Raw genomic sequence first — 5,290 nt, 5'->3', positions numbered from 1 at the left:
ATGTTATAAGTTTGGTGTCAATTGCATGTGCATCTTGCATTTTTCGAAAATATCATGCATTCATAGTGTTCTTCATGATCTTCAAGTTGTTCTTTGTCAGTCTTCTTGTTTGATCTTGATGTTTTTCTTGTTTTGTGTCTTTTCTTGTTTTACATGTACATTTTTTATTTATTAGAGTCTAAACATGAAAGATTTCTAAGTTTGGTGTCTTGCATGTTTTCTTTGCATATAAAATTTTTCAAAAATATGTTCTTGATGTTCATCATGATATTCACGGTGTTCTTGGTGTTCATCTTGACATTCATAGCATTCTTGCACACATTCATAATTTTGATCTAAAATTTCCATGCATTGCATCATTTTTCTTGTTTTTCTCTCTCATCATAAAAATTCAAAAATAAAAAAAATATCTTTCCCTTTTTCTCTCATCAAATTCGAAAATTTGAGTTGACTTTTTCAAAAATTTTTAAAATCAAGTTGTTTCTTATGAGTCAAATCAAATTTTCAATTTAAAAATCTTATCTTTTTCAAAATCTTTTTCAAAAATCAAATCTTTTTCAAATTTCTTAGTTATTTTCGAAAATTCTAAAAATATTTTTCAAAAATCTTTTTCTTATTTTTATATCAAATTTTCGAAAATAACATAATCAATTAATGTTTTGATTCAAAAATTTGAAGTTTGTTACTTGCTTGTTAAGAAAGATTCAAACTTTAAGTTCTAGAATCATATCTTGTGATTTCTTATGAATCAAGTCATTAATTGTGATTTTAAAAATCAAATCTTTTTCAAAACTAATTTCAATCATATCTTTTCAAAAATATCTTCTTATCTTATCTTTTTCAAAAATATCTTTTCAAAATATCTTTTCTAACTTTCTAACTTCTTATCTTTTCAAAATTTGTTTCAACTAACTAACTAACTTTTTGTTTGTTTCTTAACTTTTTCAAAACTACCTAACTAACTCTCTCTCTCTAATTTTCGAAAATATCTTCCCTCTTTTCCAAAAATTTCTTTTTAATTAACTAATTATTCTTATTTTTATTTTTAATTTAAAAAAATTTTTCGAAAAAATACTAACAATTTTCAAAAACCATTTTCGAAAATCACTAACTCTTTTTCAAAATAATTTTCGAAAATTCTCCCTCCCCCATCTTATTCTATTTATTCATTCATATCCTAACATCTCATCTCACATCTCTGCCATCCTCACAGTTGTGTTTCTTCCATTATATTACATTCTTTGTCTCCCCCTCTTCTTCTACTCACACAGGGATCCATATACTGTGGTATAAAAGATCTCTATTATTATTATTATTTTTCTGTGCCCTCTTCTTTGTCATATGAGCAGGAGCAAGGACAAGAACATTCTTGTGGAAGCAGATCCAGAACCTGAAAGGACTCTGAAGAGAAAATTAAGAGAAGCTAAAATACAACAATCCAGAGATAACCCTTCAGAAATTTTCGAACAGGAAGAGGAGATGGCAGCCGAAAATAATAATAATGTAAGGAAGATGCTTGGTGACTTTACTGCACCTAATTCCAATTTACATGGAAGAAGCATCTCCATTCCTGCCATTGGAGCAAACAATTTTGAGCTGAAACCTCAATTAGTTTCTCTGATGCAGCAGAACTGCAAGTTTCATGGACTTCCATCTGAAGATCCTTTTCAGTTCTTAACTGAATTCTTGCAGATATGTGATACTGTTAAGACTAATGGAGTAGATCCTGAAGTCTACAGGCTCATGCTTTTCCCTTTTGCTGTAAGAGACAGAGCTAGATTATGGTTGGATTCTCAACCCAAAGACAGCCTGAACTCTTGGGATAAGCTGGTCACGGCTTTCTTAGCCAAGTACTTTCCTCCTCAAAAGCTGAACAAGCTTAGAGCTGATGTTCAAACCTTCAGACAGAAAGAAGGTGAATCCCTCTATGAAGCTTGGGAAAGATACAAACAGTTGACCAAAAAGTGTCCTTCTGACATGCTTTCAGAATGGACCATCCTGGATATATTCTATGATGGTTTATCTGAGCTATCAAAGATGTCACTGGACACTTCTGCAGATGGATCCATTCACCTAAAGAAAACGCCTACAGAAGCTCAAGAACTCGTTGACATGGTTGCTAATAACCAGTTCATGTACACTTCTGAAAGGAATCCTGTGAATAATCGGACGCCTATGAAGAAGGGAGTTCTTGAAGTTGATACTCTGAAGGCCATATTGGCTTAGAATAAAATATTGACTCAGCAAGTCAATATGATCTCTCAGAGTCTGCATGGAATGCAAGCTGAATCCAACAGTACTCAAGAGGCTTCTCATGAAGAAGAAGCTTATGATCCTGAAAACCCTGCAATAGCAGAGGTAAATTATTTAGGTGAACCTTATGGAAACACCTATAACTCATCATGGAGAAATCATCCAAATTTCTCATGGAAGGATCAAAAGCCTCAACAAGGCTTTAATAATGGTGGAAGAAACAGGTTTAACAATAATAAACCTTTTCCATCATCCACTCAGTAACAGACAGAGAACTCTGAACAAAATACTTCTAATTTGGCAAACTTAGTCTCTGATCTATCCAAGGCCACTGTGAGTTTCATGAATAAAACAAGGTCTTCCATTAAAAATCTGGAAGCACAAGTAGGCCAGCTGAGTAAAAGGATCACTGAAATCCCTCCCATTACTCTCCCAAGCAATACAGAAGAGAATCCAAAAGGAGAGTGCAAGGCCATTGACATAACCAAAATGGCCGAACCCAATGAGGGAGAGGAGGACGTGAATCCCAAGGAGGAAGACCTCCTGGGACGTCCAGTGACCAATAAGGAGCTTCCCTCTGAGGAACCAAAGGAATCTGAGACTCATCTAGAGACAATAGAGATTCCATTGAACCTCCTTATGCCCTTCATGAGCTCTGATGAGTATTCCTCTTCTGAAGAGAATGAGGATGTTACTGAAGAGCAAACTGCCAAGTTTCTTGGTGCAATCATGAAGCTGAATGCCAAATTATTTGGCATTGATACTTGGGAAGTTGAACCTCCCTTGTTCATCAATGAACTAAGTGATCTGGATCAACTGACATTGCCTCAGAAGAGACAGGATCCTGGAAAGTTCATAATACCCTGTACCATAGGCACCATGATCTTTAAGGCTCTATGTGACCTTGGTTCAGGGATAAACCTCATGCCCCTCTCTGTAATAGAGAAACTGGGAATCTATGGGGTGCAAGCTGCTAAAATCTCATTAGAGATGGCAGACAGCTCAAGAAAACAGGCTTATGGATAGGTAGAGGACGTGTTAGTAAAGGTTGAGGGCCTTTACATCCCTACTGATTTCATAGTCCTGGATACTGGAAAGGAAGAGGATGAATCTATCATCCTAGGAAGACCTTTCCTGGCCACAGCAAGAGCTGTGATTGATGTTGACAGAGGAGAAATAGTCCTTCAATGGAATAAGGACTCCCTTGTGTTTAAAACTCAAGGATCTCCCTCTGCAACCATGGAGAGGAAGCATAAAAAGCTTCTCTCAAAGCAGAGTCAACCCAAGCCCCCACAGTCAAACTCTAAGTTTGGTGTTGGGAGGCCACAACCAAAATCTAAGTTTGATGTTGAACTCCCATATCCAAACTCTAAGTTTGGTGTTGGAGAGTTTCAACAATGCTCTGAACATCTGTGAGGCTCCATGAGAGCCCACTGTCAAGCTATTGACATTAAAGAAGCGCTTGTTGGGAGGCAACCCAATCTTTATTTATCTAACTATATTCTTCTTAGTTATATGTCTTTATAGGTTCATGATCATGTGGAGTCAGAAAATAAATATAAAAATTGAAAACGGAATCAAAAACAGCAGAAGAAAAATCACACCCTGGAGGAGCATCTGCCTGGCGTTCAAACGCCAGAACAGAGCATGGTTCTGGCGCTGAACGCCCAAAATGGGCAGCTTCTGGGCGCTGAACGCCAGAACATGCATGGTTCTGGCGTTCAACGCCAGAAATGGCACACAAATGGGCGTTGAACGCCCAAAATGGCCACCAACCTGGCGCTGAACGCCCAGAGTTGGGTGCAAAGGCATTTTTACATGCCTAATGGGTGCAGGGATGTAAATCCTTGAATACCTTAGGATCTGTGGACCCCACAGGATCCACTCAGGATCTGTGGACCCCACAGGATCCCCACCTACCTCCACTCACTTCTTCTCACCACTCTCTTTCACACAACCCCATAAACACTCTTCCCCAAAAACCTTTCACTAATCACCTCAATCTCTCTTCCCCATCACCTCTTCACCACTCACATCCATCCACTCTTCCCCATAAACCTACCTCATAAACTCCACCTACCTTCAAAAATTCAAAACCAATTTACCACCCAAACCCACCCATATGGCCGAAACCTTCCCCCCCTCCCTTCCCTATATAAAGACCTCCATTCTTCATCAAATTCACACAACACACCCCTCTACACTCCTCTTGGCCGAAACCACATCCACCTCTCCCTCTCCATATTTCTTTTTCTTCTTCTTCTATTCTTTTGTTTATTGCTCGAGGGCGAGCAATATTCTAAGTTTGGTGTGGTAAAAGCATAGCTTTTTTGTTTTTCCATTACCATTGATGGCACCTAAGACCGGAGAATCCTCTAGAAAGGGGAAAGGGAAGACAAAAGCTTCCACATCCGAGTCATGGGAGATGGAAAGGTTCATCTCCAAAGCCCATCAAGACCACTTCTATGATTTTGTGGCCAAGAAGAAGGTGATCCCTGAGGTCCCTTTCAAACTCAAAAGAAATGAGTATCCGGAAATCCGACATAAAATTCAAAGAAGAGGTTGGGAAGTTCTAACAAATCCCATCCAACAAGTCGGCATCCTAATGGTTCAAGAGTTCTATGCCAATGCATGGATCACCAAGAACCATGATCAAAGTAAGAACCCGGATCCAAAGAACTATGTTACAATGGTTCGGGGGAAATACTTAGATTTTAGTCCGGAGAATGTGAGGTTGGCGTTTAACTTGCCCATGATGCAAGGAGATGAACGCCCCTACACTAGAAGGGTCAACTTTAATCAAAGGTTGGACCAAGTCCTTATGGACATATGTGTAGAAGGAGCTCAATGGAAGATTGACTCCAAAGGCAAGCCGGTTCAACTAAGAAGATTGGACCTCAAGCCTATAGCTAGAGGATGGTTAGAGTTTATTCAATGCTCAATCATTCCCACTAGCAACCGGTCTGAAGTTACTATAGACCGGGCCATCATGATCCATAGCATCATGATTGGAGAAGAGGTGGAAGTTCATGAGATT

The 5,290-nt window shown here is 38.5% G+C and overlaps 1 non-coding gene across 1 annotated transcript; it reads right to left on the bottom strand.

Moving 5' to 3' along the window:
• Positions 1 to 1,875: 1,875 nt before the first annotated feature.
• LOC112773648 (small nucleolar RNA R71) lies at positions 1,876 to 1,983 on the bottom strand. Its single transcript, XR_003188188.1, has one exon. It is a non-coding gene; the product is annotated as a small nucleolar RNA R71 (small nucleolar RNA).
• Positions 1,984 to 5,290: the final 3,307 nt, after the last annotated feature.

Source organism: Arachis hypogaea, chromosome 18 (assembly GCF_003086295.3).
Source record: "Arachis hypogaea cultivar Tifrunner chromosome 18, arahy.Tifrunner.gnm2.J5K5, whole genome shotgun sequence".
In the NCBI taxonomy this organism is placed as follows: Eukaryota; Viridiplantae; Streptophyta; class Magnoliopsida; order Fabales; family Fabaceae; genus Arachis; species Arachis hypogaea.
Note: the sequence above shows the minus strand (reverse complement) of the source record. Positions and strands in the feature narration are given on the sequence as shown.